Genomic DNA, 26,185 nt, shown 5'->3' with positions numbered 1-26,185 from the left:
GGGATTATAATTTGACATGAGATTTCGGCAGGGCCACAAATCCAAACCATATCCATCTCCTTGTTGTTGTTTTTTTTCATGTCTGTCCCTCTACCTGAAGCTCATTCGAAAGCTGGTTTCCATTGCTGCTATTCCTTCCTTACTTTGGTCAGAATCCTCTTTTTGTGGTATCATAAATGGTTTCCATGGAAACAAAAGGTTGGGATAGAACAGTGCCAATGTGCATGTAAACTTCAGAATTAAACAAGGGCTGTTGTTTTTGCCTGTCATGGAGTCCGTTCATTCTGAACATGTCACTGGGGACTTTGGAATGTGTATCCATAACTCCCTGATTTTCAGCCACATTCTAGCCTGCCTGACTCACGAAGCGTGGAGTGACCCAGGGACATCCCAGCTCCTCATGTCCCACATTCTTCAGGCTTTCTCTTAGTTTTGGCATGTGCATGTAAATGTCAACAGGTGAGGTGAGATTTGCTGTAAAGAAGCAGATGGTCCCACAGGGTAGGCTGTGGGAGAGATGGAAATTCTAGCAGGAGGTATCACAGCCAAAGACTAGCAATCTAGGCTTATCATTTGTTTAGTGCGTCAGAACCAGTGAGTTGAGGAGGAAAGGAGACCCAAGGCTATGCGGTTGCCCTCACGACCAGGAGTTCACATTTGCTTCCTGCCAGAACCAAGGACATAGCAACTGATGTGCAGACTTCTCCAAGGTTGCTTAGTCATTGGCAAAAACAGGCCTTCACCCACCCTTGAACTGGGTCCGAAGAACAGATGTGCCCCTGGTGGAGGAACCCAGGTGGAGGTCCTGAATCCCTGAAACTCTGCATCTTTACGAGAGATGCTGCCTGGGAGTTCTTAGTTCAAAGTAAGTGGGGTGGTCATTATCACCCAGACTGGAACACTTTTCAGACTGAGAAGAGCTACTATCAATTATAGGGCAGTGGCTAGGATCTGGTCTGTCCCTGGAGAAGAAGGATAGCTGACAAACCTATCTTTATTTCATTTTATTTTGTTTTTTAGATGGAGTCTTGGGAGCACAGTGGCGCGATCTTGGCTCACTGCAACCTCCCTCTCTTGGGTTGAACTGATTCTTCCACCTCAGCCTCTCAAGTAGCTGGGACTACAGGCGCCCGACACCAGGCCGGCTAATATTTGTATTTTTGTAGAGACGGGGTTTCACCATGTTGGCCAGGCTGGTCTTGAACTCCTGACCTCAGGTGATCCACCCGCCTCGGCCCCCCAAAGTGCTAGGATTACAGGCATGAGCCACCGTGCCCAGCCAGCTGTAACCCTGTCTTTAGGCCAACTTGAACCCAGCTCCACTATGGAACTCAGTGTCGAAGTGCCCTGGCTTCATGCCCTGGTTCTGGAGATGGGTGGTGATGATGGCTGCACAACAATGTGAATGTACTAATGGCCACAGAACTGCGCCCTTCACAGTGGCTAAACTAGTACATTTTATGTTATGTCTGTTTTACCCCAATGAAAACAAACAGCAAACGTTCTGATATTCCTTCCAAACCTGCTGCTTCTGCTGACTCCTCGTCTCAGTTAATCGCGGCTCTGTCTTCCGTTTGCTGAAGCCAAAGACCTTCCCGCTCTCTCAGAGCCCATGTTTGGCACATCAGCGAATCTCGTTGGCACTGCCATCAAACACATCCATCTAGGATCTCCCCGCACCACACGCCACCCACTGCGCTAGTCCGTGGGTCCCTGTTTCTCTCTTGGATGTGGCAATCGTCACATAGCTGGACTTCCGCCCTGCCACTTCTTCAGCCCCTTGTTAGAGGAATCCTGCTAAATGTTGGATGATTTACCCCCCACCTCCCGCACCCCCACCCACACACACATAGGAGCTCCACTGGCTCCTCATAACCCTCGGGGTCCCAGCCTGTCTCTGCCATGACCCGAAAGCCCTCCATCATCTGTCTCCCGCCCCTCCCTCACTGACTCTATCAGCCACCCTCTCCCTGTGGTCGAAGATGCCTCAGCCCCACAGGCCTCCTTCCGTTCCTCAGACTCCCCAGGGATGCCCCTGCCTCAGGGCCTTTGCTCAGGCTATTCCCTCCCACCATGATGCTCATCCTGAATCCGCGTTATTCAATGACCACTCCCCCATTCTCAGCCTGTCCCCATATCTCAGTGAGCCCTGCCCAGGCCACCCTGGAAAATCTCAGCATTCCAGGCTGGGCGTGGTGGCTCATGCCTGTAATCCCAACACTTTGGGAGGCCAAGGCAGGCAGATTGCTTGAGCTCAGAAGTTTGAGACCAGCCTGGCCAACATGGCGAAACCCCATCGCTCCTAAAAATACAAAAATTAGCTGGGCATGGTGGCGCATGCCTGTAATCACAGCGACTTGGAGGCTGAGGCAGGAGAATCGCTTGAACCTGGGAGGCAGAGGTTGCAGTGAACCAAGATTATGTCACTACACTCCAACCTGGGCAACAGAGCAAGACTCCATCTAACACACAGACAAAAATCTCAGTATTATCCTCCCAGCACTTCTTATCCTCCTGGCTTCCTTTGCTTTTGTTTTTGTTTTTTTTTCACATTCACACATATGACGATTCAGCATTCTACATATTTTATTTATCTTATTTATTTTCAGTCTTCTCCACTCAAATGTATGATATTTAAGGTAGGGGTTTTAAAATGTCTTGTTCTCAGCCAGGCATGGTGGCTCACACCTGTAATCCTAGCACTTTGGGAGGCCGACGCAGGTGGATCACCTGAGGTCAGGAGTTCAAGACCAGCCTGGTCAACATGGCGAAATCCCATCTCTACTAAAAATACGACATTAGCCGGGCGTGGTGGTGGGCGCCTGTAATCCCAGCTACTCAGGTGGCTGAAGCAGGAGAATCACTTGAACCTGGGAGACAGAGTTTTCAGTGAGCCGAGATCGTGTCACTGCACTCCAGCCTGGGTGACAGAGTGAGACTCCGTCTCAAAATAAATAAATAAATAAATATACAAAAATAAAAATAAAAATAAAATGTCTTGTTCTCTTTTTTGCTCCAGTGCCCAGATCAGCGCCTGATGTACACTTGGCACACAATAACTACTCTTGAAATTCATGAAGGAATCTGGACATTTAGGGGGTTCCTCAGGATCCGCCGCTTTTAGGGAAGATTCTCTGCCTGCTGTGTGAGCGCTCGAACCTCTTCATCTGTGCTCAGTCCCCTTGCAATGCTTCTCTAAGGTCGGCCTACATTTCACTTAATTCAGTGGCTCTCCACTGGGGGCGCTCTTCCCCTTGCAGGGGACATTTGGCAATAAATGAATAAATGGGGACATTTTTCATTCTTACAAGGGAGTGGAGAGGTGCGACTGGCATCTAGCGGGTAGAGGCCTGAGATCCTGCTATTAATAAATACCCTATGTCATGTTCTGGAAAGCTTCCTATAACAGAAAATTATCTGGACAGATGTCAACTGTGCCGAGGCTGAGAACCCCGATCTACGCTGATGGTGTTAGGAATAATCTAGTCTGCATTTAAAAGAGGGAAGTCTTTTGAGGGCTGTTTTGGGTTGAATTGGGTCCCCCCCCAGTTCATATATTGAAGGCAAGTCCTATGCCCAGGACCTCAGAATGTGTCTGTATTTGGAGATAGAGCCTTTGAAGTAATTTAATTGAAATCGTTAGGCTGGGCACAGTGGCTCATGCCTGTAGTCCCAGCTCCTCGGGAGGCTGAGGCAGGAGAATCAGTTAAACCTGGGAGGTAGAGGTTGCAGTGAGCCAAGATCACACCACTGCACTCCAGCCTGGGCGGCAAGAGTGAAACTTGGTCTCAAAAAAAAAAAAAAAGAAAAAAAAAAGAAAGAAATCATTAGGGTGGGTCCTAATCCAATATGACTGGTGTCTTTTTTTTTTTTTTTTGAGGTGGAGTCTTGCTCTGTGGCGAGGCTACAGTGCAGTGGCGTGATCTCGGCTCACTGCAACCTCTGCCTCCCAGGTTCAAGCGATTCTCCTGCCTCCGCCTCCCGAGTGACTGGGACTACAGGCACCCGTCACCACACCCAGCTAATTTTTGTATTTTTAGTAGAGATGTGGTTTCTCCATGTTGGCCAGAATGGTCTCAATCTCTTGACCTCGTGACGCGCCCGCCTCAGCCTCCCAAAGTGCTGGGATTACAGGCGTGAGCCATCGCGCCCGGCCTTGGTGTCCTTTTAAAGAGGGGGAAATTCAGACACGGGTTCACACACAGAGGGAAGATGATGTGAAGACACGGGGAGGAGACGGCCACCTTTTGGGCGTGATGATGTGTCTTCAAGTTGAGGGATGTCAAGGCAACCTCTACAAGCTGCAAAGACAAGGAAGGATCCTCCCTTACAGCCACCAGGGAAAGCATGGCCTTGGGGATGCCTGGGTTTAGATTTCAAGCCTCCAGAACTATGAGAGAAGATATATATATATATATGTATATATATGTATATTTATTAGAGACAGTCTCTGTCACCCAGGCTGGATAGAGTGGCATGATCCTGGCTCACTGCAGCCTCGACCTCCTGGGCTCAAGCAATGCTCTCACCTCAGCCTCCCAAGTAGCAGGGACTACAGGCACATACCACTATACCTGTAATTTTTGTGTGTGTGTTTTTGTTTTGTATTTTTCTTGGAGATGGGGGTTTCACTATGTTGCCCAGACTCAAACGATCCTGGCCTCAAGTGATCCTCCCACCTTGGCCTCCCAAAGTGCTGGGATTACAGGCATGAACCACTTTGCCCCACTGAGATTTCTGTTGTTTTGAGCCACCCAGACTTTGATACTTGGTTAGGGCAGCCAGAGCAAACTAATGCCAGGGCAGAGCCAGTGCTAAATCCAAACTTGATACGAATGGGCTCTATACCCTGTGATGATTAAGGTTTCTTGGAAAAAGAAAGGGCCTTACCAGGGCAGTGGTTAGACACTCCCGAGGGAGGAGAGGCCAGAATATGTAGCCTGTTGGCCATCATTAGACTCATGACCTGGAGCTGGCCAAGAACACTTGTATAATAAATGCTCAAAGCCACCAGTCATCAAAGCCTTTCATGGGTAAATGACCCCAGCACAAAGTGTTTTTTGCTAATATTAACTTTGGTTCTATTTCAGATCAATAAAGGCAAAAACCAGGAGATCCCATAAATCCCACTGAGCCTGTCATAGCTATCAAATTATACCCAGATAAAGCTTCTGGTGGCTAATGACACGGCCATCACCCAGCGTGGACGTGGGCAGGAGGGGCTCTCCAGGAGCATCTGGTCTGCCGTGGAGCCACTTGTCACGGAGTGTCATCTGGAGGCTCTGTGGCTCTAATGGAGGGTGACGCTTTGAACGTGATTATCTCCCCCATAAAAAAATAAATAAATAATAAGGATAATTTAAAAATAAACAAAGATCTGGATTTGCAGGCTACTTACTGTCCCAGGACCAAGATTAATGGCCAGTGGCAAGTTTTCGTGAAGATCTTCTGTAGCCTGATTAGCCATGCTGGGAGTCCAGAGAGATAATGTCTTTTCACATATAAAAGATCCTATTGATTTCCTGTTAGTATTATCCTGAAAATGTGCAGTGTATATCTATGAAGCAGAGACAATCTTCCATCACTTGTTTTATGGGAAGAGAATGGTTATTGTATCTCTTCTCATAAAATATAATCTCTTTTCCTCTTCCAAAAATCTACTCGTCCCTCTGGGAATTTCCACTTGTAATCTGTGGAAGTGAATTGATTTTTTTATTTTGTTTTATTTTCTGCATGTGCAATATGCACATATTTTTATATTTCGCTTCTCTACATTTTCTCATTGTTCTCTGGAGTCTGACTTTTCTAGATTGTTATTTGAGGTTGTTTAAAAATAAGTAAAAAAAAAAAAGTCCCATTGAAACACGCACAGCCATGTACCCGACAGCAGGTGGCAGGTTCCTGTGACTGCTCCCACTGCGGGGCCCCACCTTTCTCCCCTGTCTGGGGCTGGTGTTTTTAAGTTCCTAGGAGGGCTTTGGAGGCAGTAAGAGGTTGCCCGGTGGGTTCCAATAGGATGCAGATGCAAAACACCAAGTCACTGAATGAAGGAAGTGCTCTTCCTGCTGACTGGGGTTCTCAGCGTTATGTCTGGGCATTTCTTCAGGATCAATTAAGACGCAAGGGCAGAGTCCTGCATATTTAAATACTGTGCCCTGAGTAGTGGCTTCCTAAGCTAATGAGTTTGGCTGAGAAGACCCCAGCAATGCAGTCCTGTCCAGATCTTAAATAGAAAGCTTTGCAAACTGGAGCTCCAGCTATGAAGCTAGTCCTTGTGGTTCTGCCTGCACCTCTTTATTAAGGTAGCTCCCCCTCAATTCTCCTACCTACAACCGCCCCATGCTTTGAGGTCCAACCCCTCTACAAGCCTCTTCCACACTTTCCGCCTGCCGCTGGTTTCTCTCCCTTCCCTGAGCTCCTGCGGTAGTTAGGGATTGTACCATCCCGGTCAGCATTTAATTACAACCACCTTTTTTGGCTCTCCACTTATTGCACCTGTGCTATTTTACAGCGCTATGTGCCGGGTCTTCCAGATTCACCCTGTTCTCACTCCTTCCGCTTCCACACTATGCCTGGGGCCTATCAAATTTATTTTGCATGATTGACAGATGATTTTTAAATATATATATAATGGTTATATTATATAGCATAAATGTATAGTATAAATTATAATATAAGTATGTTATATTAACATATACAGTATATATTATAACATGAATATATAAGGTAAATATAAATCTTGATGCCATGGTTCCCCAAATTCATATGATTCATATGACTTGTAACCCCTAGTACCTCAGATTGTGACTCTATTTGGAGACAGGGTCTTTCAAGAGGTAACTGAGTTAAAATGAGGCCATTAGGGTGGGCTCTAATCCCACACGACTGCTGTCTTCATAAGAAGAGATCAGGGCTGGGCAAGGTGGTTCACGCTTGTAATCCCAGCATTTGGGAGGCCAAGGTGGGAGGATTGCCTGAGGCCAGGAGTTTGAGAACAGCCCGGCCAACATGAAGAAATCCCGTCTCTACTGAAAGTACAAACATTAGCTGGGTGTGGTGGTGTGCACCTGTAGTCCCAGCTGCTCGGGAGGCTGAGGCAGGGGAATCACTGGAACCCGGAGGCAGAGGTTGAAGTGAGCTGAGATCACGCCACTGCACTCCAGCCTGGAGGACAGGGTAAGATACTGTCTCAAAATAACAACAACAAAAAACAAAAACCAAAACAATAAAAAGGGATCCTGTGGGGTGGCAAAGAGGCCGGAGAACACTGACGTTCTATCCCAGATGTAATGACAACAAAAAGTCCAAAAAAGTCACACAAAGCTAATGGTCCTTGCTCAGGAAACACTTAAGCCAGCAGAACCCATAACGCTTTTATCTAGACTTCCTAGAACTGTACTCATTGCTAGGGATAAACTCAATTATCAAAACTCATTGACTCTGAAATGTAACTTGCATATACTGCTGCCTGTTCCAATTCATCAGATAGGCAGCTGTTCCACGGTTAATGTAATCACTCCTTGCCACATTATTAATCTGTTTTCTAAGTATGAAAAGATGACAGCGTGGGTTCTCTGATGCAGATGTGGACATCTGCCAGGTCACATCTGGCCAGGGGTTTGTCACACCATGACTTCATGAGGAAATCAATTCCCGTTTCCTTCAGCTGACCAGATGGCCATCTTCACAGTCTTGATTTTCTAGATTGTAATATAAATATTAAATTTCAGCCCATATGATTTATACAGTGCTGTTTCTTTTCTTTCTTTTTTTTTTTCTTGAGACAGAGTCTCGCTCTGTCGCCCAGGCTGGAGTGCAGTGGCGCGATCTCTGCTCACTGCAAGCTCCGCCTCCCGGGTTCACGCCATTCTCCTGCCTCAGTCTCCTGAGTAACTGGGACTATAGGTGCCCACCACCATGCCTGGCTAATTTTTTGTATTTTTTCAGTAGAGACGGGGTTTCACCGTATTAGCCAGGATGGTCTCGATCTCCTGACCTCGTGATTCGCCCGCCTTGGCCTCCCAAAGTGCTGGGATTACAGGCGTGAGCCACTGTGCCCGGCCACCTATGTGCTATTTCTTTCAGAAGTTAACAGCACATAGTGCGTGTTCACAAGGTCCCCACAAACAACGAGGGGAAGGTCTATAACTCTGTCCAGCTTTTGGGTATAGAGACATTCATAGAAAGAGGAAGAGCTGGGCATAAAGTCCTATCTATCCACACCTAGGGTTGCAGGTTACTCTCCAAGCCACATTAGCGGAAATGCCACTGGGCCAGGGCTAATTGCCAAGCAATCACACCCCAGGCCTTCGCTGGGGTCTTGTGCATGGTACATGTCTCTTCTAAGTCTGTGAGAATTAAGCTAAAGTCCAGGTGGGCATGGTGGCATGTCTGCAGTCCCAGCTACTAGGGAGGCTGAAGTGGAAGGATTGCTTGAGTTCGGGAGATGGAGGCTGTGGTGAACTATGATTGCACCCCTGCACTACAGCCTGGGCGACAGAGTGAAATACACACACACACACACACACACACACACACACACACACACGCACACACAGCTAAAGCCCTGCAAAGTTTAGCACAAATTTCCTTGGACCTTTTTTGCTTCAGAGGCCTGGGCAGAGGTTTCCCCAAACACGGGACTTTACTGCTTTCTTAAATGTGCCTTTCAATATTCAACATCAATCTGTGAATCCACAGTGGATTTAAAAAGAAAAATAATTTTGGCCGGGCGCAGTGGCTCATGCCTGTAATCTCAGCACTTTGGGAGGCTGAGGTGGGCAGATTATGAGGTCAGAAGTTCGAGACCAGTCTGACCAACATGGTGAAACCTCGTCTCTGCTAAAAATACAAAAATTTGCTGCGCGTGGTGGCATGCACCTATAATCCCAGCTACTCAGGAGGCTAAAACAGGAAAACTGCTTGAATCTGTTTTTGTTTGTTTGTTTGTTTGTTTTTGGCGAGGGAGTCTTGCTTCGTCCCCCAGGCTGCAGTGGAGTGGTGCTATCTTGGCTCGCTACAACCTCCACCTCCCGGGTTCAAGCGATTCTCCTGCCTCAGCCTCTGAGTAGCTGGGATTACAGGCACACGCCACCACGCTAATTTTTTTGTATTTTTAGTAGAGATGGGGTTTCACCATGTTGGGCAGGCTGGTCTCGAACTCCTGATCTCAGACAATCCGCCTGCCTCGGCCTCCCAAAGTGCTGGGATTATAGGAATGAGCCACTATGCCTGGCCTTAAAAATTTTGTTTTTTGAAACAAGGTCTCACTCTGTCACCCAGATTGGAGAGCTGCGGTGTGATCATAGCTCACTGCAGCCTTGAACTCCCAACCTCAAACAATCCTATCACCTCAGTATCCCAAGTAGCTGTTACTACAGGTGCATTACCATACCTGTACATTTTTTTTTTTTTTTTTTTTGAGATGGAGTCTTGCTCTGTCACCCAGGCTGGAGTGCGGTGGCACGATCTCTGCTCACTGCAAGCTCCGCCTCCCAGGTTCATGCCATTCTCCTGCCTCAGCCTCCCGACTAGCTGGGACCACAGGCACCCGCCACCACGCCTGGCTAAGTTTTTGTATTTTTAGTAGAGATGGGGTTTCACCGTGTTAGCCAGGATGGTCTCCATCTCCTGACCTCATAATCCACCCGCCTCGGCCTCCCAAAGTGTAAAAATTTTTTTGTAGGCCAGTTGTGGTGGCTCATGTCTGTAATCCCAGCACTTTGGGAGGCCGAGGCAGACAAATCACCTGAGGTCAGGAGTTCAAGTCCAGCCTGGCCAACATGGTGACACCTCGTCTCTACTAAAAATATGAAAATTAGCTGGGAGTCATGGTGCATGCCTGTAGTCCCAGCTGCTCAGGAGGCTGAGGCAGGAAAATCGCTTGAACCTGGGAGGGGAAGGTTGGGTGACAGAGTGAGACCCTGTCTCAGAAAAAAAAAATTTTTTTTTTGAGACTCCTGGTCTCAAGCAATCTTCCCACTTTGGCCTCCCAAAGTGTTGAGATTACACACATGGGCCAGTGGATATACTAAATGCTCTTGAGACAAATTTATCAAGAAAGTGAAGCTAAATTTTCCCCATCAAAATATGCATGCTCTTCCTCATTACATGCCTCCTGCCCATCCCCCAACCTGCCAACACACACTAAGATTTTGGGACTCAGATCCCTATCTATTTTCGGAGAAAAAGGTGATTCCCTTGGAATCCTGAAACAGATGGATGTTGTACTGAGATGTGGGTCTTCTGCTTCTCTGAAGGTACAATTCTTTTTCTTGGAAGGTTCTATAACTAGATTAATGAGTTAGTATCATCTAGTCTGATTATCTGTTTCATCAGAGGTTCGTCATAGATTTCCTATGTTTCTGATCAGTTACCATGGATATTGCTTTTGTTATCACAGTTCTCAGTAACCAAAGGCCTCAGTTTTGTGGGCTTCACCCACTGTAAAAATTAATCTGTGCAAAGCTCTCAGGATACACCTTGTTTGTTTGTTTTTAATTCTTTGTAACATAGATGGAAGGATTGCAGGTCCGGGATAGTCGTAAGGAGGGGAGCTGAAATAAATTTCCATATGCTTGTTCATTATCAAACATTTGCATCTCATCTTCAACTCCAAGCATACATTTCCAGTGTGGTTTATGCTTTGGAGACATTTGGCTCTGAGGGTGCTGGGGTTTGGAGACAATCATTTCCTTCCTCCTCCTCTCATGCTCATCTCATCGCAGTAGAATTACTTGCTTTGCTGTCTTCTTTCTTTCCTCAGTAATACTGGGGATTCAAGTTATCATTGTCTCCCCATAGTGACTCAGGGCACAGAGAGTTCTCAACATGTGTTCAGCGAATGAATGGCTCTTTTCTTGTATTTCTGTCCTCTTACTCAGCTGAAAAGTGCAATTACATCTAAGATCCCTGTTTAAGACAGAACTCTTCTGGTCGTAAGAAAAACCGAAAGACACTCAAGGAACGGGAGACTGGTGGGTGAAGAAGGAGATACCCAGGCACAGGAGCCCAGGAAAAGCCGGACAGGCGAATTGAAGTCTTACAGCCGCAAAAGGACACTTCTGGACCCAGGGCTGCCCCAGGGGCCGCAGGAGCAGGAGTGTGTGGGTTTCCCTCGGGTGTTCTGCCCTTGACACAGTCAGGGGCTCCTTCAGGCCTCCTGTTCCCTGCTCTCTCCTGCTGTGTCTTGCCTGTCAGTCTACATCTACTTTATACACTCATCCAATCCATGTTTTTTCTCCCTCATAGCTTCAGTTGCACAGGGCCCTCTGTGGCCTCTCTGGCTTCTTTCTATGTTATAATGTTTAAAGGTCAACTTTTTCCCCCCAAGTTTTATTTTAGATTTGGAGGTACCTGTGCAGGTTTGTTACACTGGAATATTGTGTGATGCTGAGGTTTGGGGTACAATGGATCCCATCACCCAGGGGGTGAGCATAGTACCCAGTAGTTAGTTTTTCAAGCCTGTCCCCCTCCTTCTCCTCTCTACTCCTCTCTAGGAGTCCCCAGTGTCTTTTTTCTTTTCTTTTCTTTTTTTAGACAGGCTCACTCTGTTGCCAGGCTGGAGTGCAGTGGCACTCTGGCTAACTTCCCAGGCTCAAGTGATCTTCCCACCTCAGCCTCCCTAGTAGCTGGGACCACAGGCGTGCACCATCATGCCTGGCTCATTTTTTTTGTTTTTTAATTTTTAGTAGAGACAAGGTCTTGCTATGTTGCCTAGGCTGGTCTTGGTCTCCTCAGGTCAAGTAATCCTCCCACCTCCACTCCTCAAAGGTCTGGGACTACAGATGTGAGCCGACATGCCCGGCGCCCCAGAGTGCATTGCTGGTATCTTTATGTCCCTGAGTACCCAAATTTTAGCTCTCACTTATAAGTAAGAACATGTGATATTTGGTTTTCTGTTCCTTTGTTAATTTGCTTAGGATGATGGCCTCCAGCTGCATCCCTGTTGCTGCAAAAGATATGATTTTAGAAGACGGAACACTTGAAGTCAGGAGTTCGAGACCAGCCTGGTCAACATGGTGACACCCCATCTCTAGCAACAATGCAAAAAATTAGCCGGGCATGGTGGTGCACGCCTGTAATCCCAGCTACTCGGGAGGCTGAGGCAGGAGGATCACTTGAACCAGGGAGGTGGAGGCTGCAGTGAGCCAAGATCGTGCCACCACACTCCAGCTGGGTGACAGAGTGAGACTCCATTAAAAAAAAAAAAAAAAGATATGATTTTGTTCTTTTTCATGGCTGCGAATGTCAACTTTTAACATTAACTGCCCCATTCTCTCAAGCTTATGGTTTCTTCTTTCAAATGCCCCAGGCAAGAAGCTGTTTGGTCCAGCTCTTTTTTTTTTTTGAGACGGAGTCTCACTCTATTGCCCAGGTTGGAGGGCAGTGGCACAATCTCCGCTCACTGCAACCTCCTCCACCTCCTGGGTTCAAGTGATTCTCCTGCCTCAGCCTCCAGAGTAGTTGGGACCACAGGTGTGCACCACCACATCCGGCTAATTTTTGTATTTTTAGTAGAGACGGATTTCACCATGTTGGCCGGGCTGGTTTTGAACTCCTCACCTCAAGTGATCCGCCCTCCTCAGCCTCCCAAAGTGCTGGGATTATAGGCATGAGCCACTGGGCCGGGCTACCTCATCTTTCTAAACCAGGATGATGCACAGTCCCTGGATTGGCTGTTCTAGGTCAGGTAGACAATGTCATATGCTATGAAATACAGCTGCCCATAGGCAGTTTTCACCAAATGATAGGCGGGGCATGGGGACTGTCATTGAGAGTGGTCGGCAGCACTCTGCATTGAGCAGCAGCAATGTGGTGCAGTGGTTTGACCCCAGCTGGGTGGGGACGGGCTGCTGAAGCCAATCAAGCTAATTCCACTCCTTCCCCTTGCTTGTTCTTGGTCAAAGAATCTGAGGTCGGGCCAGCAAGTAGCATTCCTGTGTGACAGGGAGTGGTTCAGGGTTGGCTCTGCAGATCAGTTTGATGTCTTCTCAAGGACACTGCTGGGAAGGAAATGTCCTTGTTTGTAAGGAACGGCCTTAGGGAGAAGTGGTCTCTCTTCCTTCAGACATTGCTGTGCACAAATAAATGGGACAGCCCCAAGCTGCGGCAGCCATTCTCGCTTCTGCCCCAAGGATGACATCACTAGCTCAAGAGGGCAGGACTCAGAGCATGGCAGGGAAACTGAGGCAGAGCCGGTGGATTAGCTAGGTCCGAAAGCCCACCCTTTCTCTCGGCCTCCAGTCATTTGATCCAACAAATGTCCTTATTGTTTAAGCCAGTTTTGGGCTTTTGTGATTTGCAGCTGAAAGCATGACTGGGAGTAGGGGGCGGGCTGGGTAAGGGGTGCCTGTGGGCCTGGTGGAGAATGTATAGGGTATGATTTCAACTGTTGAATTCTGAATATTATGCAGGGGGCGGGCCAGCTTCACAAGCAGCCAGCCAGGAAGTCACAGAGGGCCCAGTACTTGGCTTAATGATTTGCTGTCTTAAAATTCCTATTAAAATTTTTTTTTTTTTTTCAGAGATGGGCTCCAGCTCTGTTGTCCTGGCTGGAGAGCAGTGGTGCAATCGTAGCTCACTACAGCCTCAAACTCCTGGGTTCAAGCAATCCTCTTGCCTCAGCCTCCCAAGTAGCTGGGACTACAGGCGCGCACCATCATAGATGGCTAATTTATTTACTTTGCAGAGATCGGGTCTCAGTATGTTGCGCTGGCTTCTCTTGAACTCCTAGGCTCCAGTGATCCTCTGACCTGGGCCTCCCAAAGTGCTGGGATTATAGGTGTGAGCCACTATATCCAGTTATACATTTTTAACAAGGGGCCTGCATTTTCATTTTGCACCAGGCCCTACAAATTCTGTAGACAGTTCCAGGCAGATGACAAAGCATTTAGAAAAGGAGTGTGTAAACTGTAAAGCACTATACAAAAGCATCCTGTCCTTCTCTCCAGGGACAAAATATACTATGTGAGCCTCCCATGCCTAGTTTCGTGGGTCTTCCTTCCAGCAAACCTCCCATCCACATGCTCCAACTGTCTGCTGCCTGACCTCCGAAGGCCTGCACAGACAGCAGGTCAGCTCCGACCCACTGTGTTCCCATAGGAACGTGGAGAGATAGGTAGATAACTCATTATCCATTGAAGTTTGTTTTCTGTTTTTGGAAGTTTTGGGAAGTATAAGACCAAAGTTAAACTATTTAATTAACAGCTAAACAAATGAGTAAAGCAAATACACACACACACACACACACACACACACACACACACACACGAACTACTATGTTTGTCGGGCCTGAATTAAAATCTATTGGTCTGGGCCAGCCATGGTGGCTCACGCCTGTGATCCTAGCACTGTGGGAGGCCGAGGCAGGCGAATCACCTGAGGTTAGGAGTTCAAGACCAGCCTAGCCAACTTGGCGAAATACCATCTCTACTAAAAATACAAAAATTAGCTGGGTGTGGTGGCTCATGCCTGTAGTTCCAGCTACTCGGGAGGCTGAGGCATGAGAATCACTTGAACCTGAGAGGCAGAGGTGGCAGTGAGCCGAGATCATGCCACTGCACTCCAGCCTGGCGACAGAGCGGGACTCTGTCTCGAAAATCTACTGCTCTGTTCAGAATCTTCCTCTGCCTTTTAGGGACCTACTTTAGACTCATGGGCCCGACTATCCTACCTTTATCCTTGTGTGCATGTGTTTTTCCCCGCTGAACAAGGGCTTCTGTGTCACAGGTGAAAAGAATGGCTGTCTGATTCAGCCTGTCCCTTCATCCTGCAAATGTGGTTCCTATGAGTGAGTGTTACTTTGGAGATAAATGCATCCCATTTAGTGCAAAAATATACCTTGTCACCGGTCACATGGCAAATGTAACCATAAAAAGTTTAAAATGCTATTATTTAAAATTTATTTTATCATAAAAATTGGTTCCTGAAATGATCATAATTTGAAGAACTGACTTCATAGTTATAATACATTGTGCCTGGGCCCATGTCTAAGGCTGGTAATCCCGGCGCCAAGGAGGAGATCTCAGTCCTGGTTAGGACTGAGTAGCCTCGGTCCCTACCACCCGCTCCTTTACGGAGCCTCAACTCTATGTCTGTTTCAATTGTATCAACCCAAAATTGTGACTGCAGATGAGCCCATTTTACACTATTGCCTCCCCATTTCCAAAATGGCTTTTTTTTGTTTTTTTTTTTGAGACAGGGTCTTGCTGTTGCCCAGGCTGAAGTGCAGTGCTGCGATCTCAGCTCACTGCAACTTCTGCCTCCCAGGCTCAAGTGATCCTCCCACCTCAGCCTCCTAAGTAGCTGGGACTACAAATAGGCATGCACCATTATGCCTGGCTAATTTTTTTGTTTTTTTTTTTTTTTTAGAGAAGAGGTTTCGTTAAGTCGGCCAGACTGACCTCAAACTCCTGGGCTCAAGAAATTCTCTTGTCTTAGTGTCCTGAGTAGCTGAGACTACAGGTGCACACCACCATGCCTGGCTAATTTTATTTTATCTAATTTTTTCGTAGAGACGAGGTCTTGCCACATCATTGCCCAGGCTGGTCTTGAACTCCGAGGCTCAAGTGATTTTCCTGCCTTGGCCTCCTAAAGTGCTGGGATTGCAGGTGTGAGCCATGATGTCTGGCCTCAAATGGCATTGTGTGTGTGTGTGTGTGTGTGTGTGTGTGTGTGAAGTTTGCAGGTTTAGAGACTTTTCTCTCAGTGGACTTTAGTTCTCTTAGGTAAAGGAAAGGGCATGATGCTGGCTGGAATCCTCAGGATGAATGTCCCCTTTGTGCTTCATCAGTGGTTCCTGATCTTACTTTGGGGACCCCTCCTTCCCCTACTCCAGTGATTGTCTGACCTGAGAGTCATCGAAGTGTGTGGATTCAGGAGGTCTGTGGTCACCATTTAGCGATCAGCCATGGTATGAGAAATCTCCATTGCTCTGGTGCAGGGGAGGGTGGGGGCGCCCCGATAGAGCGGCACCTATATTCCTGACAGTAATAAACATGCTTGTCCCTGCTATGCATGACACGGCGCAAGCCTGCTAACAACTGCAGCTTAAGGAGAGCAGGGTTCTGTGCTGGGAACCCTACAGATGCATAATTTCTTTTCTCTTTTTGACTCTGTGCTCCAAGATGCATAATTTCATTATTATTATTATTATTTTTTGAGACAGAGCCCAGGCTGGAGTGCAGTGGCACCATCTCAGCTCACTGCCACCTTCCCCTCCTGGGTTCAAGTGATTCTCCTGCCTCAGCCTTCTGAGTAGCTGGGATTATAGGTGCCCACCACCAAGTCTGGCTAATTTTTTGTATTTTTAGTAGAGATGGGGTTTCACCATGTTGGCCCAGGCTGGTCTTGAACTCCTGACCTCAAATGATCCACCCACCTCGACCTCCCAAAGTGGTGGGATTACAGGTGTGAGCCACTGCCCGCTGCCAATTTCATTAATCTTTGTAAATATCCTGTGGGAAAGTATATGCATTTCCTACTCCTGTTGTAACCAGTCATCACAAACATAGTGCCCTAAAACAACACATCCATTTATTATCTTACAGTTATGGAGGAAATGGGTCTTACTGGACCAAAATGAAGGCATTGGCAGAGCTGCGTTCCTGCTCTAGGCTCTGCAGGAGAATCCCTTTCCTTGCCTTTTCCAGCTCCTCCAGGCTGCCCACATCCCTTGGTTTGTGGTCCCCTCCTCCTCCTCTTCAAAGCCAGCAGTGCTGCCTCTTCACATATCGCTCTGACCTTGGTGGTTGTGATCCCATCTCCTTCTCAGACTCTGACTCTCATGCCTCCACCTTCTAAGGACTCTTGTGATCCCACTGGGTCCACCTGGATGATACAGGAGAGTCCCCATAATTCAACATCTTTCCATTTCATCACATCTGTAAAGATCTTTTGTGAACTGGGTGAGGTGGCTTTCGCCTGTAATCCCAGTGCTTTGGGAGGCCAAGGCAGATGGATCACCTGAAGTCAGGAGTTTGAGACAAGCCTGGCCAACATGGTGAAACCCCGTCTCTACTAAAAATACAAAAATTAGCCGGGTGTGGTGGTGCATGTCTGTAATCCCAGTTACTTGGGAGGCTGAGGCAGGAGAATCACTTGAACCCGGAGGTGGAGGCTGCAGTGAGCCAAGATCATACCACTGCACCTCAGCCTGGGTGACAGAGTGAGACTCAGTCTCACCAAAGAAAAAAATAAAAAGACCTTTGTGATATGAAGTCATATATTCACAGGCTCTGGGGGTTAGGACATGTATTCATACATGGTTGTGGGCCATTATTCTATCAGTCACAGAAAGGTGATAGACACATAAACAAACTGAGGCTCAGAATGACCTGCCCAAGGGCACATGGTTGATGTGGAACACCTGGGATTTGAATCTAGGTGTGTCAGACACTGAGGCTTCCTCATTTGGGTCAGTGTGTACCCTTTCTGCAATGACACTCTTTCCCCCAGTGGTTATTGGGTACCTGTACTCCCCAAACCCACTTGGCAGCACCCAAACTGAGTAACATTCTTTCACACCTGTATTAGGGTTCTCTAGAGGGACAGAACTAATGGAATATATATATATAAAATATATATAATGGAATATATATATTATATAATGGAATATATGATATATAATGGAATATATATGATATATAATGGAATATATAACTAATGGAATATATTATATATACGATATATATAAAATGTATATATATAAAGGGGAGTTTATTAAGTATTAACTCACACCATCACGAGGTCCCACAACAGGCCATCTGCAGGCTGAGGAGCAAGAAGAGCCAGTCCGAGTTCCAAAATTGAGGAACCTGGAGTCTGATGTTCAAGGGCAGGAAGCATCCAGCATGGGAGAAAGACGTAGGCTGGGAGGCTGGGCCAGTGTCTCTTTCCACATTTTTCTGCCTGCTTACATTCTAGCCGAGCTGGCAGCTGATTAGATGGTGCCCACCCAGATTGAGAGTGGGTCTGCCTTTCCCAGCCCATGACTCAAATGTGAATCTCCTTTGGAGCACCCTCACAGACACACCCAGGATCCATACTCTGTATCCTTCAATCCAATCAAGTTGACACTCAGTCTTAACCATCACAACACCTGATACAAAGCCACAGGCCGTTGGCTCTCAAGCCCACCTGTACGGTAAGGCAGGATTCAGAAAATGTTCCTCAGTCCCCAAACCAGGATCTCACCACACCCGAGTCACTACTGCCAACCCTGAACTCCCATCTCTATTTGCCCTCTGTGCCTGGCGGAGGGGTGGGGGGGTTTGTTTTGTTGCTCAAAGTGTGGTCCATGGGCCAGCTGCGTCGGCATACCTGGGCACTTGTTAGAAAGGCAGGATATCGGCCCCACCCAAGATCGGCTGAATCAGAATCTGCTTTGTAACCGGAGCCCGCAGGGAGTCCCGTGCACAGTGGAGTTTAAGAAGCTCCTCCCTCCAGGACCATGCTCCACCTGGGCTGTCCTTCTCACACCTATTTCTCCCCTTCTTCTGCCCCCTCTGCAGGTGTCTCGGCTTGGATTCCTGCAGCTCGGGAGGACGCATTAGGGAAATGTCTATGCTGCTCTTTCTGCCTTAGCTTCTTGGAGTTGGCAGCAGAAGAGGCCCCTCCTGGCAGTGCTCAACTGGGCCTTGCAGCTGGCCGGGGGAGGCCTCTCTGTGACCACACGCGCGGGGTCTGGGCTGGTTCCCCTTGCCGCTGCCTCTCTCCTGGGTGGACAGTGGTCTAGAGCTGTGATGGCGGCCCCGTCCTTCCTCCTTCCTCTCGCCTCAGCAAGAGGCAAAGGCGAAGGTGTGAACTGACTTTGACCTTGGTGTTTAGGCAGATCCCTCTCACTCTGAAAGTGCTTCAACATGTTGGCCTGGTACGTTCCGAGCACTGTGCAGTTTTGGCAGAGTGGCCGAGAAGTATTTTTAGTTCCTTCCTTCTTAATGTTTGCCAGAAAACCACAGTCATTACTCATGAGGAGGAGAAGTTTCCTCCTCCCAGGCTCCAGAAGAGTCCGGGCTTGCCCTCAGATGCCCACTGAGCTGCCCCTGCCTGGGCTTCTAAGCTGTCTTTGAAATCAACATAATGCTAACACCTACAATAAAGCAGGATGCCGTATATGTTTTAATAGACTAAGACCTGAGCTTTTTTTGTTAATTAATTTTTTTTTTTTTTCTTGAAATGGAGTCTTGCTTTGTTATTAGGCTGGAGTGCAGTGGCACGATCTCAGCTCACTGCAACCTCCACCTCCTGGGTTCAAGCAATTCTCCTGCCTTAGCCTCCCGAGTAGCCGGAACTACAGACGCGCACCAGCACGACCAGCTAATTTTTGGTATTTTTAGTAGAGACGGGGTTTCACCGTGTTGGCCAAGCTGGTCTCGAACTCCTGACCTCAGGTGATCTGCCCACCTCGGCCTCTCAAAGTGCTAGGATTACAGGCATGAGCCACCACACCTGGCCTTTTTTTTGAGATAGGGTCTCGCTCTGTCTCCCAGGCTGGAATGCAGTGGCAGCATCTTAGCTCACTACAACCTCTACTTCCCAGGCTCAAATGATCCTCCCACTTCAGCCTCCTAAGTGGCTGGGACCACAGTCATGTGCCACCACGCCTGGCTAATTTTTGCATGTTTTGTAGAGATAGGGTTTCATTATGTTGCTCAGGCTGATCTTGGACTCTTGAGCTCAAGTGATCCTCCCTCCATAGCCTCCCAAAGTGTTGGGATTACGGTGTGAGCCAGCTTGCCTGGCCCAATTTATTTGTTAAAATTCTAGTAAAATATACATATAATAAAATGTACTATTTTAACCACTTTTTTTTTTGAGACGGAGTCTCGTTCTGTCACCTAGGCTAGAATGCAGTGGCACGATCTTGGCTCACCTCCACCTCCACCTCTCGGGTTCAAGTGATTCTCCTGCCTCAGCCTCTCGAGTAGTTGGGATTACCGGCATGTGACACCACGCGTGGCTAATTTTGTATTTTTAGTAGAGACGGGGTTTCTCTGTGTTAGTCAGGCTGGTGTCCAACTCCCAACCTCAGGTAATCCGCCCACCTCGGCCTCCCAAAGTGTTGGGATTACAAGTGTGAGCCACTGCGCCAGGCCTATTTTAACCATGTTAAGTATACCATTCAGTGGCATAAGTATATTCACAGTTGTGCAGCTATCACCACCATCCGTTTCCAGAGCTCTTCATCTTGTGAAACTGAAACTTTGTACCCATTAAACAAGAGCTCCCCATTCCCCCGCCACCCCCTTATCCTCTGGAAACCACCATTCTACTTTCTATGAATTCCATGACTCTACTTCTCTCATATGAGTGGAATCATACAAATTTTGTCCTCTTGTGACTGACTGGTTTATTTCCCTTAGCATAACATTTTCAAGGTTCACCCATGATGTAGTGGCCTAAGCTTCTAAAAAAAAAAAAAAAAAAAGACCAGGCACGGTGGCTCACGCTAGTCATCCCAGCACTTTGGACTTTGGGAGGCTGAGGCGGGTGGATCACCTGAGATCAGAGTTCGAGGCCAGCCTGGCCAACGTGGTGAAACCCCGTCTCTACTAAAAATAACAAAAATTAGCCAGGTGTGGCAGTGGGAGTTGGTAATCCCAGCTACTTGGGAGGCTGAGACAGGAGAATCACTTGAACCTGGGAGGTGGAGGTTGCAGTGAGTCGAGATCTTGCCACTGTACTCCAGCCTGTGTTACAGAGTGAGACTCTGTCTCAAAAAAAAAAAAAAAAAAAAGTCACTCATTTAATTGATAGGCTGGGCACAGTGACTCACGCCTGTAATCTCAACGCTTTAGGAGGCAGAGGCGGGAGGATCACTTGAGCCCAGGAGTTTGAGATCAGCTTGGGTAATATAGCTTTCCAAAAAATAAATAGATGAGACAGGCTTGATAGCGTGTGTCTATAGTCTCAGCTACTCGGTGGGAGGCTGAGGTGGGAGGATCACTTGAGCCCAGTAAGTCGAGGCTGCAGTGAACTATGATCACACCGATTCACTCCAGCCTGGGTGACAAAGCGAGATCTGGTCTCAAAATCAAAAACAAAAGCAAAAAACCATGATTGCATTTTTAAATTTTAGGGCAACCAGTTTCTGGTTAGTTCTAGCACATCTGCTAAGGTAGGACAGCATTTGCTTTCAAAAAAGGGATGGCAAACCAGAAGCACGCCAAAGGCAGCTCCCTACCACTTCTGCTTCTTGGGAATGGTCTGGGGAAAGCCAGCTGGGCACCCCTCCCCTCCACCCAAGAGAGTGAAGAAATCCACAGGGTTAGGGCTTAGACAACTTTGCACAAACTCAGGGGCCCCCAATTCCCTCCGCCAAGGGCAAAGTTCCTGCACCTTCAGCATCTTCAATCCTAGTTCCCTGGGTGGATCTTAGTTTTAACGGCCGTACCGCAGACCACAAGGGACGCGGCTCCCTCAGAAAAATCTCACCATTGGTGGAGGGATAATAGCCTTAAGGATCTAGTTCAGTAAACACAGGATTCTTTTGTGATGTGCTTTCCAAACGAGGCACACACTTTGGGATTAATTAAACTCTTTTCTAGCTGCTTGCCAGGGTAACCTTTCTTTTATGCTTCTTAGGGGGGCACACAACGTAAAAAGTCAACTCTATTATGTTCATGACTCGGAGGGAAAGATCCGGGACAAAATTACCTGACACACCATTTTTTTTTTTTTTGGTTGTTTTTTCTTTTCTTAAATTTCCTGAGTACTGGATCAAATGGAGAACTGTCTGAGCTGTATGCTAGCTAAGCAACAGAGTCAACCCAGGAGGGGAGTGGTTTGGAATTAAAGTGATAGAAGCTGAGGGGTGGTGACACTGATGACAGCATGAACCCCCAATTTCTTGGCACGCTCTTGGGGGGACAGTAAAGAGGTACATGGGAGCTGAGTGCTGACTGTTTAAGCCTTGGCCTGTGTGCTTATTCCAGGCTTGCTGCATTTTTGAATGGATGACATTTAATTAATTTTACAGTTCATTCTTTTCACCATTCCGTTTTTGACACTGTCACTCTCTGATCTCTCAGCTGGTTGGGAAAAATCTGTATCAGTCATTACCCTTGCTCAAGCCCAGACTGGGTCATCTGGCCACAGCAGGACATGCAGTGGGGGAACAGCAGCAGGCATGGAGCTGAGACAAGATTTCACTGTGCAGACAGTTTCCAGGAAGAGGCTGGGTCCGAAGCTGCATCTCCGTGTCCCAGGAGTACTTTTCAAAGCTTCCCCTGTCCTGGCCTGAAGCTCTAGGAGCATTTGAAAAAATGTTTGCATTTTGGGCCGGGCGGGGTGGCTCACACCTATAATTCGGAAGCACTTTGGGAGGCTAAGGCGGATGGATCACTTGAGGTCAGAAGTTTGAGACCAGCCTAGCCAACATAGTGAAACCCCATCTCTACTAAAAATACAAAAATTAGCCGGGTGGTGGTGGCTCAGCACCTGTAATCCCAGCTACTTGGGAGGCTGAGGCAGGAGAATCGCTTGAGCCTGGAAGGCAGAGGTTGCAGTGAGCTGAGATCACGCTGCTGGACTCCAGCCTGGGTGACAGACGGATACACTGTCTCAAAAAATAAATAAATAAATAAATAAATAAAAAAGCCTCGAAAATATGCTTGCATTTTGAATATCTATCTATCTATATATATTTTTTATATCTGTAAAAGAAAAAATATGCAGGACTCTAAATTTATTATGCCATGTGGGGAGTTAAGCCCTGGAGACTGTCACATGGCATATTTGCAACTTCTGCTTCTTAGGTTATAGTTGAACTCTCTTCCTCATTGCTCTTGTTCTGTAAATGACTGGGAGAGACCAGAGACCAAACCTCCTCCCCTTCCAATCACTAATCTTTGTTGTAGATGAACTGCCTCCTTTATTGTCCTGTGCCTGACTTAGACCAGGGGCTCTTCCCGCTTCACTTTCTCTCTCTCTCCTGCTGCCATGTAAGACATGCCTGCTTCCCCTTCCGCCATGATGGTAAGTTTCCTGAGGCCTTCCCAGTCACGCAGAACTGTGAGCCAATTAAACCTCTTTAAGATCCCATGACTGTTACATCGTTAGTGTGGAAGGTAAACTATACCTTTCCCAAAAGGAAAAAGACTACCTCAGCTAACCAGATGTTGTAATTATGCATTAAACCTTATATAGAAGGATGTTGAGATTCTGTTATGCTTCCCCAAACTTTGTTTATATAAACAATCACAAGCTTCTACACTTTGGAGCACTGACTTCCTTTCTTTGGAATCCGTGCTTCCCAGGTAGCTCATCTTCAAACTTTGTGCCTGAATAAACTCCCTTTAAACTAGATTTTGATCATTTTGATGATTTTAAGTTGGCATATCAAAATAATATACACACAATAACAAGTAAAAAAAAGTAGAAAGATAATAATGTTGAAAAGTGGCATTCTTACCCCAGTCCCCAAAGCAATTTTAACTGTTTCTTTAATTCTTCTGGAATTTCCTCTGCTGCTCTATGATCATACCTCCTGATATGGTTTGGTTCTGTGTCCCCACCCAAATTTCATCTTGAATTGTAATTCCCGCATGTGGAGGGAGGGACCTGTGATCCCCATGTGTCAGGGAAGGGAGGTGATAGGATCATGGGGACAGTTTCCCCCATGCTTCTTTTGAGATAGGGTCTCACCCTGTTGCTCAGGCTGAAGTGATAATGAGTGAGTTCTCACAAGATCTGATGGTTTTATAAGGGGCTCTTCCCGCTTCACTTTCTCTCTCTCTCCTGCTGGCATGTAAGACATGCCTGCTTCCCCTTCCGCCATGATGGTAAGTTTCCTGAGGCCTTCCCAGTCACGCAGAACTGTGAGCCAATTAAACCTCTTTCATTTATAAATTACACACTCTCGGTAGTATCTTTACAGCAGTGTGAAAACAGACTAATTCACCTCTCTAATTTGATTTATCAATTTTGGACAATACCTTCTGACTCCTAAATAGGAAGATGAAGATTTAGCTCAAACATTCTACCTCTTCCCTCTCTGCCCTTTTCTCTCTTTTTATTTTTCATCGCTGCTTTAATGACATATAATTCACAGGTCATAAAATTCACTCTGTTAAAGTGTACCATTCATTGGTTTTTAGTACACCTATTCACAAAGCTGTGCAACCATCTCTAAATCCACTGTGCACCATTCTCTAAAACCAGAACATTTTTGTCCCTGCAAAAAAGAAACCTCTATCTTCATTAACAAGGACTCTTACTATTCCTTCTTGTCAACCCCCGACATCCTCACCAATACTTGTTATTTGTCTGTCTGTTCTTCTTCTCCTCCTCTTCTTCTCCTTCTTCCCCTCCTCCTCCTTATTCTCCTTCTTTCTTTTTTCTTTTTCTTCTTCTTTTGAGATAGGGTCTCACTCTGTTGCCCAGGCTAAAGTGCAGTGGCATGATCACAGCTCACTGTCCTCAACCTCTTGGGCCTCTTCTTCTTTTGAGATAGGGAAGAAGTGCAATGGCATGATCATGGCTCACTGCCCTCAACATCTTGGGCCCAAGCAATCCTCTCACCTCAACCTCCTTCCTGAGTGGCTGGGACCACAGATGCACACCACCATGCCTGATTATTTAAAAAAAAAAAATTGTAGAGACGAGGTTTAGCTATGTTGCCTAGGCTTGTCTTAAACTCTTGGCCTCAAGTGATCCTCCTGCCTTGGCCTTCCAGAGTGCTGAGATTACAGGCATGAGTTTCCTCACCTGGCTGTCTTTCTTCTTATAGCCATCATGATGGATGTAAAGTGGTGTCTAATTGTGGTTTTGATTTGTATATATCCCTAATTATTTTGAGCTTATTTTTTCACAAGCTTATTGGCCATTTATATATTTTCTTTGGAGAAATGTCTCTACAAACCTTTCAGTCCTTTTTAAATTGGATTCCCTGTTTATTGTTGAGTTGCAAGAATTGTTTACATATTCTGGATACTAGACACTTACAGATATATGATTGCATATATTTTCTCTCATTCTATGGGTTATCTTTTTATTTTCTTGAATGGTGTCCTTTACATGACCAAAGTTTAAATTTTTAAGGAAGTTCAATTTATTTTTTCTTTTGTCACTTGCACTTTTTGAGATGTTTCTAAGAAATTATTGGCTAATCCAAGGTCATGAAGATTTTTGACTCCTGTGTTTTCTTCTACGATGTGTATAGTCTTTGCTCTTATGTTTAGATCTTTGATAGGGACTCTGCTTAATTTGTGGACCAATATGGAGAGTTGGCATCTTAACAGTATTGTCTTCCAATCCGTGAACATAGATTCCATTTATTTAGAATGCTAATTGCTTTCTTTCTTGGTTTCCTTTTTTTTTTTTTTGAGACAGAGTCTCGCTCTGTCGCCTGGGCTGGAATGCAGTGGTCGGATCTCAGATCACTGCAAGCTCCGCCTCCCGGGCTTACGCCATTCTCCTGCCTCAGCCTCCCGAGTAGCTGGGACTACAGGCGCCTGCCACCTCGCCCGGCTAGTTTTTTGTATTTTTTAGTAGAGACGGGGTTTCACCATGTTAGCCAGGATGCTCTCGGTCTCCTGACCTCGTGATCCACCCGTCTTGGCCTCCCAAAGTGCTGGGATTACAGGCTTGAGCCACCGTTTTTTTTTTTTTTTTTTTTCATAGAAGGGCTTGCTCTCTCCTCCAGGCTGGAGTGCAGTGGCACAATCATAGCTCACTGCAGTCTCCAATTCCTGTGCTCAAGCAATCCTCCCACCTCACCCTTCTGAGTAGCTGGGACCACAGGCATGTGCCACCACATTCCAGTAATTAAATTTTTTTTTTTTCAGAGACAGGGTCTTGCTATGTTGCCCAGGCTGGTCTTGAACTCCTGGCCTCAAGCGATCCTTCTATGTCAGCTTCCCAAAGTGTTGAGATTACAGGCATGAGCCACCATGCCCCACTATAATCTTTTTTATTTTTATTTATTTATTTTTTTATTTTTTGAGATGGAGGAGTCTTGTTCTGTCACCCAGGCTAGAGTGTGTGGCGTAGTCTCGGCTCACTGCAGCCTCTGCCTCCCGGGTTCCAGCCATTCTCTTGCCTCAGCCTCCCAAGAAGCTGGGATTATAGGCGCCCACCATCCTGCCCAGCTAATTTTTGTATTTTCAGTAGAGACGGGGTTTCATCATGTTGGCCAGGCTGGTCTCAAACTCCTGACCTCACGTGACCCGCCTGCCTCAGCCTC

General features: G+C 46.8%; 1 long non-coding RNA gene across 2 annotated transcripts; it reads left to right on the top strand.

Moving 5' to 3' along the window:
* The first annotated feature begins 313 nt into the window (after positions 1 to 313).
* LOC117093961 lies at positions 314 to 5,393 on the top strand. 2 transcript variants are annotated; one of them, XR_004441309.1, is made up of 2 exons: positions 314 to 459; positions 5,091 to 5,393. It is a non-coding gene; the product is annotated as an uncharacterized LOC117093961 (long non-coding RNA). The 2 variants fall into 2 exon arrangements; XR_004441310.1 differs by lacking the exon at positions 314 to 459 and adding an exon at positions 3,043 to 3,200.
* The last annotated feature ends 20,792 nt before the right edge of the window (positions 5,394 to 26,185 follow it).

This window comes from Trachypithecus francoisi, unplaced genomic scaffold, assembly GCF_009764315.1.
Source record: "Trachypithecus francoisi isolate TF-2019V2 unplaced genomic scaffold, Tfra_2.0 Lachesis_group12, whole genome shotgun sequence".
Classification (NCBI taxonomy): Eukaryota; Metazoa; Chordata; class Mammalia; order Primates; family Cercopithecidae; genus Trachypithecus; species Trachypithecus francoisi.
This window is presented reverse-complemented; position numbering and strand designations above follow the sequence as displayed.